The sequence below is a fragment of the Scyliorhinus canicula genome, chromosome 17 (genome assembly GCF_902713615.1).
Source record: "Scyliorhinus canicula chromosome 17, sScyCan1.1, whole genome shotgun sequence".
Lineage (NCBI taxonomy): Eukaryota > Metazoa > Chordata > Chondrichthyes > Carcharhiniformes > Scyliorhinidae > Scyliorhinus > Scyliorhinus canicula.
In genome coordinates, this window is record NC_052162.1 from 2,781,144 (window position 1) to 2,795,844 (window position 14,701).

Here is a 14,701-nt window from a genome sequence, read left to right on the forward strand (position 1 = left end):
GCTAAGCCTTTATCATCATTTTCATGTTGCCATGGCAACAGTATCCCTGCAGGATTGTGACCTACGATGACTACAGTACAAAGCTAAATATCCCTTTGAAGACAGAAAAATAGGTTCATATTTATGCAAGAAAAAAAAATCAACATATGATTCAGCCGTTTAAGAATATGGCCAAGATTTTTCGTGATGTGAGCACTGAAACCTTGACACTGGGAAAATTTGCCCCTCCTCTTTATCCCTTACTTGGACGGTCCATGATTAAATATTTGTATTTATTAAGCCAACATTTTGATTTTAAATCCGAGTGGATTGGGTAAGAAACTCCCCCGAGTTAGTTTCTATATTGAGGGGACTGTCTATTTACTTTCAGTGCTGTTGTCGACTGGTAACTTTCTCAAGCTTACACAGGAGTGAGGGAGCAAATTTTTTTTAGCTGCTTAAAGTCGGTTGTTAGGACAAAATTCCCCAGTGCCTGCCTACTTGGGAAGTTCGAGTGACCGACATGCGACGGGAGCCTTTTCTTTCTTTTTTGAAAAAAAAATTTACTTGGAAGAAACGCGTATGACCAGTTTACCGAGAGTAACAAAAGATTAGGCTTTGAAAGTATTAGATTGACAGTACCATGGGTACAAAGCGCAACAGGCTCCTGCTTTGAAGAAAATTGTGCTCTGGGTGTCAAGTTTCTGTCAAACTGGTGACTGCATGCATGCTTAATTGTGAATAAGACCTCTTGTGTTATTGCTAAGCATTAAAGCCTGCCTTTGCAACCAAATTCCAGGCAAACATATTCAACTCGTCTGAGGATCAGATACAACAAACAAACAATTTGTTACTGGTTGGCTGAGAGTATGGAAGATATTAATTGTGAGAGTAGGAAATCATTTAAAGGTATTTATTTGATGTAGATTGTGATTTGACTTGATTGGCGAACGGGTGTCACACACTTAATGATCGAGATGAATTGTAATTACATTTAGTGAGATCCATAATGATCCAATATTGAGGGCACATTGAGCTCAGGTTTCATTTGAAATTTCAGTCTGTGAAGGTCTGAAAGTTTTCGGAATCTCATTCACACTCAGTTCTCTTTTACACGGAATATGCTGGCGGTGACTAAAGCATCTCACCACTAAATCGTTTCCACCCCAAACGCCCCATTTCTCAGTCCCTTTGCTGAGGTCCACGCTTTTATTTTAAAGGTAATGCACTTTGACATCAGCACGATTTGATCTGACAGACTTTATTTAGTGGAATGTAATCACCTCGCAGACTTTGCAAGGTTAAATCTAGGCCCTTTTCCCCCAAAGAGATTGTTAAGAGGCTTCACATCTGCACCAAATAATTAAAGAAAATATTAAGATGTTCTCAGGACGGACAAGTGATGGTATCAGAGATGGTTCCAAAATAATTTCTTTAAACAGTGAGAAATTATTTATTTTTAAAATTAGTTCGCCTCGCCAGTTACCCAATTGTTATATATTTAGGCTATATGACCCATAAGAAGATAATATATAATAAATAGGAAAAAAATTGAAGGTAAAAGGAAGTGAAATGATGGGACAAAGTCAAGATAATTATCAGAAGAAAGTGTTGAAATATGGCAAAACAAGTGTCATGAATCAACTGAGCATGTTTAAGGGCAAATTAAAGAATAATTTATGTCCAGTTAGGTGTTGCACGTTAGTGTGCGTGTGCTTTGAAAGTTCAATATGGATCGGACTAGATGAGGTGCTTAGTGTCCCTTTTAATGCTATTGTGTTGATGTGGCATTGACCTCGTTTGTATAGCCATTCTAGTGAGGCGTGATTGCTTGTGCTGGGTGCTTGAGGCTCTGTGGTGAGAATGCATCCGAGAGGCTTCACTTGCAAATAAGCACAGGAAAGGAATGATTACAAAATTCTCTGTGGACCATCACACCTACTCCCTCCCCTGACCCCCAAACCCATCATGATGACTGGCATCATGACAAGTATTTCATTCCCTCCTCCATTCCCTCATCTCACTCCATCACACCCATCCGCCTTCCACCTCCTGAAAAAAGCAAAAACAAACGCAGGCCAATAGGGAGAAAATCCCCTGGAAAATTCCTCTTATAATATATAATCTTTATTAGTGCCACAAGTAGGCTTACTTAACACTGCAATGAAGTTACTGTGAAAAGCCCCTAGTTGCCACATTCCGGTGCCTGTTTGGGTACAGAGAGGGAGAATTCAGAATTTCCAATTCACCTGACAATGTCTTTCAGGTCTTGTGGGAGGAAACCGGAGCACCCGGAGGAAACCCACGCAAACACTGCCACGCCCTCAAAACTGAAATTTAAAAAATTCACTCTCTGACTTACATTTATTTGGTGCCGTTCATGACCAAAATATATCCGGAATCACTTTACAGCCATTGCGTACCTTGCAATTCAGTCACTGTTATATGTAGTCTGTAGCAATCTGCACAGTGAGACCCAACAAATAGAAATGTCATGACAACCTGATAATCTGATTTTATTGAATTCGGATGGATGTCAGTCGAGTGGGGCTGATTTCTCCTGGATGGTGTCGAGCTTCTTGAGTGTTGTTGGAGCTGACTCATTCCATTACACTCCTGACTTGTGCCGTGTAGATGGTGGACAGGCTTTCGGGGTCAGGGAGGTGAGTTACTCATTGCAGGATTCCCAGTCTATGATCTGCTTTTGTAGCCACCATATTAATGTGGCTGGGACCAGTTCAGCTTCTGGTCAATAGTAACCCCCAGGATGTTGTTTGGGGTTATTCAGTGATGGTAATGATATTGAATGTCAAGGCAATAGTTAGATTCTCTCATTGGAAATGGTCATTGCTGGAACTTGTTTGGTTCAAATGTTACTTACCACTTGAATATTGTTCAGTCACAGTAACTTCATTGAAGCTTACTCGTGACAATAAGCAATTTTCATTTTCTTGTTACACATGGACACGGACTGCTTCAGTGTCTGAGGGGTAGCGAATGGTGCTGAACATTGTGCAGTCATCAGTAAACATCCCCACTTCTGACCTTATGATGGAAAGGTCATTGATGAAGCAGCTGAAGATGGTTGGGCCAAGAACATTACCATGAGGAACTCCTGCAATGATGTCCCGGGATTGAGATGATTGACCTCCAACAACCACAACCACCTTCCTTTGTGCTGGGTATGACTCCAACCAGCAGAGAGTTTTCCCCCGATTCCCATTGACTCCAGTTGTGCTGGGCTCATTGATGCCATACTTGATCAAATGCTGCCTAGATGTCAAGGGCAGTGACTCTCACCTTACCTTTTGAGTTTAGCTCTTGAATCCATGTTTAGACCAAACGTTTATGAGGCCAGGAGCTGAGTGGCACTGGTGGAATCCAACTGACCATCATGATCAGGTTTTAATGTGTAAGTGTCATTTGATAGCACTGTTGATGGCCCCTTCCATCACTTTACTGATGATCGAGGATAGACTGATTAGGAGGCCAGATTGGATTTGTCCCATTTGTTGTGGGTAGGACATACCTGGGTAAGATACCATATTATTGGGTCGATGCCAGTGTTGCAGTTGACAAAACAAAACCAGATGGGAATGTGCTGTGAGGAGGACGCACAGATATATAGACAGGTTAAATGAGTTGGCAACAAGTTGGCAGATGGAGTATAATGGAGGAAAATGTGAAACTTGTCCACTTTAGAACATAGAACAGTACAGGCCCTTCGCCCTCGATGTTGTGCCGAGCAATGATCACCCTACTTAAACCCACGTAACCCGTATACCCGTAACCCAACAATCCCCCCATTAACCTTACACTACGGGCAATTTAGCATGGCCAATCCACCTAACCCGCACATCTTTGACTGTGGGAGGAAACCGTAGCACCCGGAGGAAATCCCACGCACACACGGGGAGGACGTGCAGACTCCACACAGACAGTGACCCAGGGAATCGAACCTGGGACCCTGGAGCTGTGAAGCATTGATGCTAACCACCATGCTACCGTGAGGTCCCAACTTGGGTAGGAAGAGGAGAAAAGTAGCAAATGGTTTAAATGGAATATACCCTTGAGGTACAGAGGGATCTGGGTGTCCTGATACATGAATCGCAAAACGTTAGTCTGCGGGTGCAGCAAGCAATTAGGAAGGCAAATGGAATGTTGCCATTTATTGGAAAGAGGAATGGAATATAAAATAGGGAGGTTCTACTGTGGCTGCCCAGGGACCTTGGTAATAGCACACCTAAAGCACTGTGTACAGTTTGTCTCTTTATTGCAAAGTATGCAATTGTATTGGAAGCAGTTCAGAGAAGGTTCATTCAATTCCCTGGGATGAGGAGGTTATCTTTTGAGGAAAGGTTGGACAGGCTGCGCCTGTAACCACTGGAGTTAGAAGAGTGCGAGGTGATCTTATTGAAATGTATAAGATCTTGAGGGGACTTGTCAGGTCTTCATCTAAAAAGACAACATTTTTCATAAGTTGCTCTGTAAAAGTGTCAATAAGGAATTGTTTACTGTGCCTTCATTTCCAATTTACACTTGTTCAACATTAAAATTTAGAAAACAATGATCACAGTTCTTGCTCCTTGTAAATATTTTTTATTATTTCAAAAGTAATTGAACTAATGAAATGTCTCAAGTTGTGAAAAAAATGAACCTAACATTGTCTGTTATGAAACCTTACTGTTGGTGACAATAGTCGGTGACTGCTTAATTTTTCACATTACCTTCACTACTTTAGCAGTGAATTTAGCACAATTCCAGCAAATGGGGATTACACCTTTATTAAAATACAGACAAAATTCTCACATAAGCACTCATTGTCTGTTCCCTAAGATGCCAACTGCAGCATCAGAGTTTGGACAAAGATTGTGGGGAAATCCCCATGAGGCTATTCCATGGCAATAGGTCAAATCATGCTTGTAATGCAAGTTACTTTTAATTTTCTACCATGAGAAGCATTCATATTTGATGCTGCTAAGATTTTGCACAGTGATTATATTTCTCTCAGCTCTGTACTGAACAAATTAAAATTAACACAGAGGTCCCTTCTGTGGTGAAATTTTATCTACAAAACTAAAGGTATTATCACCTGAATGTAATATCTTTATGAAAATATTGGCATGTAAACTAACATAGGAGAATTAATTACAAAGATGACTCATACATTATTACCCAGCTCATTCTGCCAGGTTTTCCTTCAATTTCCAGTCATGTTATTGTAGATGCTCATTTAAGCAATATTGTTACATGACATCAGAGATACCTCATCTAATTCTCATCTAATTCTGTCTTCTTGAGTGTTTCCCTCTTTAATCTCTCCGCCATTGTGTCTTCAACTTTCAAGGTTCCAAGGTCTGGAATTAATTCCCGAAACCTCTCCAGCCACCTTTCATCCTTTAATAAAAGCACAATACTGCGGATGCTGGAAATCTGTAATAAAATTGAAAATGCTGAAAAAATCTCATATCAGTCAGCACCTAGAGAGAGAAATATGAAACGTTCAGAGCTTTGAAACATTGACCCTGTTTCTCTCTCCAAAGATGATTCCACACCTGCCGTGTTTTTTTTCTCTTCCTTTAAGGTGCTTCTGAAAACATTCCTCTCCAACCAAGCCTATCCCAAATTTCCTTATGTGGCTTGGTGTCAACTTTGTTCTGAAAGAACCACCTTGGGGCATTTGATGAATGTTATTCGATAAATACCAGTTGCTGTTATTCATGACTGTAGCCATATTCTTGCAACATGGCCTTTCAATTTGAAGAGGAATCTTCTTTTTTTAAAAAATATTTTTATTCTCCTTTTTCATATTTCCTCCCAAATTTGCAACCCACCAACAATAAACAATAAGCAGTAACAGATATAATGTCAATCTCCATATCAACATCAAGAATCCCAACTTTCCACTAACCCCCAACAAACTGCCCGCATGTTAACATAAACAAAAAGGAATCAGGAATCACCCATAGTCGCCATTACCACACACAGTCCCCCTCCCCCTAACCCTCCCAACACCCCAAACTAATGTTCGATGTTATCCAATTCATGAAAGTGCATAATGAATAACGCCCATGAATTGTAGAACCCCTCCATCCTTCCCCTTAATTCAAACTTAACCTTCTCAAGATTCATGAATTCCAACAGTCCCCCCCCCCCCCCCCCCCCCCCCACCCCCCCCCCCCCCCCCCCCCGCCACAACCAGGCCACAGGGTGGAGAGGGGTGCTCTCCATCTCAACTGGATCTGCCTCGGTCCGATCAACGAGGTGAAGGCTACACATCTGCATCCGCACCTGTTTCCAACCACGACTGGTCCGACACCCCGAATATGGCTCATCCTTGCCCTCGTGAGGTGTGCTCTGCATACCACCTTCAGCTGTATCAGCCCCAACCTCACGCACGAGGTGGAGGCATTCACTCTCCGGAACACCTCACACCAGAACCCCTCCTCCATACCCTCTCTCAACTCTTCTTCCCACTTTGCTTTGATCCCTTCCAGTGATGCCTTCTCCTCTTCCAAAATAGCCCTGTAAACCGCCTACTGAACCCCCTTCTCCAGTTCCCCTGTCGTCAGCACCTCCTCCAGCAATATGGAGGCCTGCTCCACCGGGAAGCTCTGTATCACCTTTCTGGCAAAAGAAGAGGAATCTTCTTTAGCAATGAATTAACTTTGTTTCATTTCCTTGCCTCTTCCGTCATCAGTAACTGTTTCTAAGAATGGTTCATTGACCTGAAACATTAACCCTCTCGGCACAGATGCTATGGGACCTGCTCAATACATCTTGCTGCTGCTGCATGTAGCTATTCCCCACCAGGAGACACTGCTGCCACGGTGGCGCCACACGGGTCTGATTTGCATCATTCTCACACATCCACTGTAGCTCGTCTGAAACAGCTCAGTGACATCTTTCACCCCACTAGCCTCGGCCTATCCTTTTTTCTGCTGCCCTCCACTTACCCGTGAGAAGAGATTTTGTAGCTTTTCAGCTGTGAAAGACTGACATTTTGTTTCCTGAGCTTGACTAAAAGTTATTTTTGCTCTTACATTTTTATTGGTTTTACAGCCTGTTGTATGAAAATGTTTAGAACACGCCTGAGTCTCCACATTTCAAAGGTGTCATTCTTTCACAGACCTTTATTTATTGTCCAAGTCCTGACGTGGACAGGAAAGTGAATAGAATGAGGCCTCTTAACATTTTTCTTATTTGAAGCTTGAGTATCCTTGTTGTTAACACATGCTTCATCTCACAAAATCTCGCTTCTCAATCCTTCTTCTAATTTCAACATCGCCTGTTTGTCCATACATCCAGTTATTTTCTATGCTTATTTTTGTAAAGGGACTGGTTTAGCACAGTCGGCTAAACAGCTGGCCTGTAATGCAGAACAATGCCAGCAGCGTGGGTTCAATTCCTGTACCGGCCTCCCCGAACAGGTGCTGGAATGTGATGACTAGGGGCTTTTCACAGTAACTTCATTGAAGTCTACTTGTGACATAAGTGATTATTATAAAAAATAAATTTAGGGTACCCAATTCTTTTTTTCCAGTTGAGGGCAATTTAGCATGACCAATCCACCTACCCTGCATATCTTTTGGTTGTGGGAGAAAGTGCAACCTCCACATGACAGGACTCAGGGCTGCCATTAGGCAGCAGGCTAACCACTGCACCACCGTGCTGCCCTTTTCTATGCTTATTTAGACATCTAAAATGTGGAGTGTTTTGCTTTCAGTAGCTTGCATTAATTCCTTCACGGATCCCCCAAACATAGTACTTTGAAATCTTGCTGAATCATAGAATTTACAGTGCAGAAGGAGGCCATTCGGCCCATCGAGTCTGCACCGGCTCTTGGAAAGAGCACCCTACCCAAGCCCAGACCTCCACCTATCCCCATAACCCAGTAACCCCCCCAACACTTAGGGCAATTTGGACACGAAGGGCAATTTATCATGGCCAATCCACCTAACCTGCACATCTTTGGACTGTGGGAGGAAACCGGAGCACCCGGAGGAAACCCCGCAGGACACGGGGAGAACGTGCAGATTCCACACAGACAGTGACCCAACCGGGAATCGAACCTGTGACCCTGGAGCTGTGAAGCAATTGTGCTAACCAATATGCTACCGTGCTGCCCAAGGGGAACATGTTGCAGAAGTTTTTCAGCTTGTACACATCAGGACAAACACATTAATACCAAATTAACAATTCAGACTGCAGGAGAAAAAGGAAGCTGATTGGTTGACAAAATGATTTTTCAGACATCACCATGGAGATAGCAAAGGGGATCTATATGGTTCCCCAAGCCCTGGATAACTGTGCACGGCTCAAACACTTTACTTTTATTCCTTCCAAATTTCTTGGTCTTCTCCCTCTGTCCAATTTTCTACCAGTGTATGTTTGTGCTCATAATAATGACATTCAGTTGTTGATCTGTTGTCCATTACTTCCTTATGAACATTAAAGGCAGTTAATCAAATGAATTAAACTGCAGAAATGATGGCCAGCACATTGCTGTTTCTTTACACAGGTAAATCTCCAATATGGAGATTGGGTCTGGTTTAGCACCGTAGGCTAAACAGCTGACTTGTAATACAGAATAATGCCAGCAATGTGGGTTCAATTCCTGCACAAGCCTCCCCGAACAAGTGCTGGAATGTGGCGACTAGGGGCTTTTCTTTTCACAGTAACTTCATTGAAGCCTACTTGTGACAATAAGCGATTATTATTATATGGCAGGTTCCAGAGGAACAAGTGACATTGGACCTCTGGGGTTTTCCTGGTCTGTTGTAGACAGACTCCGGATAGAGATTGAACACGGGTGATTTAGTCAGCCCTCAATTTCATGTACGGTGTGACTATCAGGTAGCATAAGGTGAATTCAATGTCCTTGGCCTTTACCATCTCGTTCCTTTGTAGGTACCCCAAACCTGCCCTGATAAATCAGGCAACACACTTATGGGAACATCTTCTCTCCCAGGACTGATTGAATGAAAACACAGACCATGGGCGAAATTCTCCGACCCCCGCAAGAGTCGGAGAATTGCCCGGGGCCGCGTAAATACCACCCCGCCATGGCCGGATACACCGCCACCCTGGATTGCAGGGGCTGGAATCACGCCGTGCCGATCGGCGTGCCCCCTGCGCGATTCTCCGTCCGGTGATGGGCCGAAGTCCCGCCGCTGAGAGGCCAATCCTGCCGACGTGGTTTCAACCACCTTGGTTGGCGGTGGGATTGGCGGCGGTGAGCGGGATCCTGGGGGGGACGCGGGGCGATCGGACCCGGGGGTGCCCCCACGGAGGCCTGGCCCGTGATCGGGGCCCACCGATCGGCGGGCGGACCAGTGCCCTGGGGGCACTCTTTTTCTTCCGCCACGGCCTCCACCATGGCGGAGGCGGAAGAGAACCCCCCTACCGCGCATGGCGAAGGCCTTTCAGCCAGTCCCGATGCCGGGCGGCGGGCGTCAAAGGCCGTTGGCACCAGTTTTGGTGCCAGTCGGCGTGGCGCCAACCACTCCGGCACGGGCCTTGCCCCTAAAGGTGCGGAGAATTCCGCACCTTTGGGGAGGCCCGACGCCGGAATGGTTGGCGCCACTCCGCTACGCTGGGACCCCCCACCCCGGTGGGTAAAGGAGAATCCCGGCCCCTGTGTCTGTGCACTTTAGTTGCAAATTGGAGACTGCTTCTGCTAAAAATGTCAGCAGAAGTGGGAAAAGCCAGACAAAGCTAGCGGCTTTCTCCTCATCTTCATTGTGATGTTTAAAAACCAGTTAATTTTGATTTGCATCCAAAAAAATGTACATTTTTTAATATTCAAAATTTGACAGTGAAGCATTTCTTTGGGAGATTGTACTTGAATTATAATCTAATGAACCACAACCTAATCCCAATCCCTCTGGGGTCGGAAAGTAATGCAGACTATTGTAGACTATAGCATAAAGTGGGGGTCAGTCGATGTAGGTGTTCAGTGTTACGTGTATTGAACTGAATGAAACCATAAAAATGCAGTAAGATGATATGAAATGAATTACCTGCTGCAGTTCAAAAACATGTTTGAAGGAATCACTTGGATCTGAGGATCAAAGAAGGACTCACTATCAAAAGACTCCAGTGACAATTGTAAATCCACAATAGCTAACAAGGACGATGCACTACAAAAGTAAACTGCTTTTACTGAACCATTAGTCAATACTAAAAGACAGATCAGTCCTTACCTGTAAACACAGTTAAATATCAGTATCAAATAAATGTATGAATTAGGAAAGGTGTTTCCATTCTTGCTGGACATTATGTCGTACATTTCCTGAGCAGCATTGAACAAATGGATACATGTGTCAAATTCTTCTCTCTGTTATCTTACAGAGGCTCCACTGTGCTCATTTTAAACTGTTCAATGGTTCTCCCAAAACATTGAACAAAGAACTTTAGTTAAATGTGTTTACAAGCCCATTCACTTATCCCATTCTCTAATTTCAAGGACAACTTTATAAAGCTTGAAAAGTGTGGCTTCTCAAACAGTAAACAGAGAATCAAGAACTTAAAATTACACCGTGCCTTTCTCAACCCTGTTACCCCAAAAACACTTCACAAACAATGAATATTTTTGAAGTACTTTCACAATTGTTTCATAGGCAAATACAGAAGCCCCTCCCTTGATTTTACCCCTTCCCATCCGAGGGCAGCCTGCAGGTCTTGGCGAGTGGGGCAATGACCAGGTCAGTGGCAAAATTGACAAGATCCCAATAGATGAGCATACTGTCCAGGGATTTAAGGAAGAAGATGGAGACTGTGGCTGGTACGTAAGGGACAACCTGCTAGTGGTGATGGTAAGATCTCTAGCAAGAGATTCTTTCCCCCTCTGCTCCGCGAGGTGATAGTGGATGAGAACAATTTGAAATGATCACAAAATAAATAAAAGATTCAGAAAAATATCTCTTTGCACAGGGGATGTTTAAAATAAAGAGTTTTCCATCACAAACATCATTGAAGCATGGCTACAGGAACATAAAAGCAGGAGGAGGCCATTACGTAGAATCATAGAGTCCTTACAGAGCAGAAGGAGGCCATTCGGCCCATTGAGTCGGCACTGACCTTTTGGAAGACCGCCTACCTAGGACCAATCCACTGCCCTATTCCTGCAACCCCACCCTCAGGGGTAATTCAGCATGGACAATCCATATAACCTGCACATCTTTGGAGTGTGGGAGGAAATGGAACACCCAAGGAACCCACGCAGACACCGGGAGAAAATGCAAAACTCCACAGTCACCCAAGGTCGGAATCAAACCCAGGTCCTGGTGCTGTGAGGCAGAAGTGCTAACCCACTATGCAACCAGGCCACCCCCCCCCCCCCCCCACCCCCCCGATCTTTAGCCCATAAATTATTTTAAACAACAATCAGAAAGCAAGGATTGAAGGGAAGAGTTTGATTAAACTGAATGGGGTCTTAAAAGGTGCGGGGATGGAGAGAAGTGTGGGTTAGACTGCATGGATGTGAAAGGGTATGTGTATTGAGCATGAAAGTGGGATATTAAAGGGATGGGAAGAGAGAAGGTGAATTAAGTACAGCTACACTTAGGAGCAAACAATATATTGGGTATGACATGGTTTGCTGTACTGTTAATACAGAACATTCTGGGGATTTGTTATTCATTAAATCTTGGAAATATTGCAAAACCGCTATGAAATGAAATGACATTCGCTTATTGTCACAAGTAGGTTTCAAATGAAGTTACTGTGAAAAGCCCCTAGTCGTCACGTTCCGGCACCTGTTCGGGGAGGCTGGTATGGAAAAATATATACTACCTTATGGTCATTCGTTTACTGTACCTGAAGTACAGATATTGTTCCTACTTTATTTTCAGGAGCTACATAATTCTGAGGGGTATAGTTAGGGTGAACAGTTGGAGGCTTTTTCCCAGGGCGGAAATGACAATTACAAGGGGGCACAAGTTCAAGATGAGAGGGTAGAGGTTCAGTGGAGATGTGTGGGGGAAGTTTTTTACAGAGAGTGGTGGTGGCCTGGAATGAATTGCCAAGTGAGGTGGTTGAGGCAGATACGTTAGGCACCTTTTTAAAATAAAATTTAGAGTAACCAATTCATTGCACGTTTTTGGGTTGTGGGGGCAAAAACCACGCAAACACGGGGAGAATGTGCAAACTCCACACTGACAGTGACCCAGAGCCGGGATCGATTAGCGACCTTTTTGACTTATCTGGATAGACACATGAACTGACGGGGTATAGAAGGATACAGGCTGTTGGTCTAGATAGGACACGTGATCGGCACAGGCTTGGAGGGCCGAAGGGCCTGTTCCTGTGCTTTATTGTTCTTTATTCTAGATTTAAACAAATGCGCAAATCGTGCAAAATAATTGAACGGAAATCGTGTTTTTATTTCTGCACAGAGCCAGTAACTTCCACACCTAGTTTCTCAACTACATCAAGAAACTACCCAATATTTTGAAGACTGTTGAAGATGGTGGCAGAATAACGAACGGGAGACATTCCACCTCACACCTGGGTCTAGGACCTCAGGGTCCTAACCCCTTATGCTGGGGCAGGAATCTCCAACAGCCATTTTTGGATTGCAGCAAGAGAAAATGGCGCAAGATATATCCCCCCGTACAGTGTGTACCACCTTTAAGATGCACTGTAGCAATTCCTCTAGGTTCCTTCATGCACCTTCCAAATCATCAACCTCTATTATCTCGAAGGACAAGGGCAGCAGATGCAAGAGAACACCATCACCTGTGAATTCCCTTCCAAACCGCACACCATCCCAACTTGAAGCTGTTCCTTCACTGTCGCTGGGTCAAAACCCTGGAACTCCCTCTCTAACAGCACTGTGGGTGTACCTACACCACATGGACTGCAGCGGTTCAAGAAGGCAGCTCACCACCACCTTGTCAAGGGCAATTAGGAATGGGCAATAAATGCCGGCCTATCTAGTGACGGCCACATCCTGTGAATGAATGTAGAAACATTTTGTAAGTTTTTTTTTACAGTAAAAGGAGCAGCTCAATTTAAAATATGGGAAAGAAACATATGGGAGGGTATTTTCCAGGCCCATTTGGCATGCACGCAAATCCCATCTCACGAGAGGGCCACACAGGATTGGGGAGTGCCCACAATGGGACACCCCATTGGCCAGCTGTCAGGGCGGTTGATCCGTCGGCAGAGGCGCGCTGCACTAGGAAACGGATGTGGTGGGATGGAGAATCCAATATTCCCACAAAATGGAAATGCCGGCGATGATGGTAGAGGACCTCACTTTCACTTCGAGATATCAGAGCGCCCTTTAAAAAAGGTGCCCCGATCTGAAGAGCCGAACTCGTACTATGAGGCCGCTTCCACCAGAGTGACAGCACAAAAGACGCCCCTCTGCTTTTTTAGACAGTGTCAGAGAGAAAACCTGGCAGTTTCTCTGGGGAGAAACATACGGTTTTCAGTCAGAACCTGACACTGCCATTTTTCTGGAAAATTCCTCCCATTATTGATTGCGAAGATTTATATTCTTGTTTCACTGGGAATTGTAGTGAGTTCAATTACTTGGGGAACAATGGATCAATGACCAGGACACACAACAGATAGAATCACATTTTCCTCCCATTATGGGACATATTTGATAATAAGTGTTATTCCAATCAATAGGCCGGGGTACCAGGTGGAGTGTATGATGCCAAACTGGTGCAACTCCCCTCCTTACTCTGCCCATGTCCAATTTTACCTGCCTTATTTTTTATACTTCCCGGAATATATGGGCTAGACAGCTGGTTTGTGATGCAAAAAACAAGGCCAGCAGCGTGGTTTCAATCCCCATACCGGCTGAGAATTCTGAATTCTCCCTCTGCGTATCTGAAAAGGCGCCGGAATGTGGTGACTAGGGGCTTTTCACAGTAACTTCATACTTATGACAATAAAAGATTATTATTATTATATACTCACGCCAGTTAAACTTGCTTTTTGCAGATAATGGTTTCTTCTCATCAGTTTAAAGTCCAGGGTGTTCATTCCTTCTCCATGTCATTTCTCCTTTCCAGTTTCATACCCAGATTGGAAATATGCGACAAAAACAGACAATACTGGACAATCTCAGCATCTGTGGAGAGAGAAGGGAGCTAAAATTTCGAATCTGGATGACTCTTCATCAAAGCTAGAGAGAACTGGAAATAGGATGAGATCTGTGCTGTTGTAGGGGGAGAGGGGAGTGGAGCAGTGGGGCTGGATAAAGGGCCAGCGATAGATGGAGGTTGACAAAGGTGTTGTAGACTAAAAGACAAAGGGAATGTAAATGATGGTGGGAATGACTAATGAGGGTGCTGGTAGTGGCACATTAAGAGATCAGAATGTGATAAAGGCAGAACTTCTAGTCCATCCCAAAATCCACAAACAGGACTGTCCCGGAAGACTCATTGGCTCAGCCTGTTCCTGTCCCACTGAACTTATTCCTTCCTAACTTGACTCCATTTTCTCTCCTCTTGTCCAACCCCTTCCCATCTACTTTCGCAATTCCTCTGATGCTCAACATGGTATCAACAACCCCAGTTCTCTGGTCCTCCTCTTTACCATGTTTGTCTAATCCCTCTACACCTCCAGTCCCCACCAGGATGGTCTGAGGGCTCTCCACTTCTTCGTCAAACAGAGGCCTGAACAATCCTCATCAACCACCACTCTCTTCCGTCTGACTGAACTTGTCCTCTCACTTAACAATTTCCCCTTTAACTTGTCT

At 44.2% G+C, this 14,701-nt stretch overlaps 1 long non-coding RNA gene across 1 annotated transcript in view; it reads right to left on the reverse strand.

The window, feature by feature from the left end:
* Positions 1-4,847: 4,847 nt before the first annotated feature.
* The window catches only part of LOC119952356, a 95,564-nt gene continuing 85,710 nt past the window's right edge, over positions 4,848-14,701 (reverse strand). Inside the window, exons 2-4 of the long non-coding RNA XR_005457840.1 lie at positions 13,918-14,071; positions 10,002-10,042; positions 4,848-5,412 (exon numbers count right to left, since the gene is read on the reverse strand). This is a non-coding gene — a long non-coding RNA (uncharacterized LOC119952356). The remainder of the gene's footprint in view (positions 5,413-10,001; positions 10,043-13,917; positions 14,072-14,701) is intronic.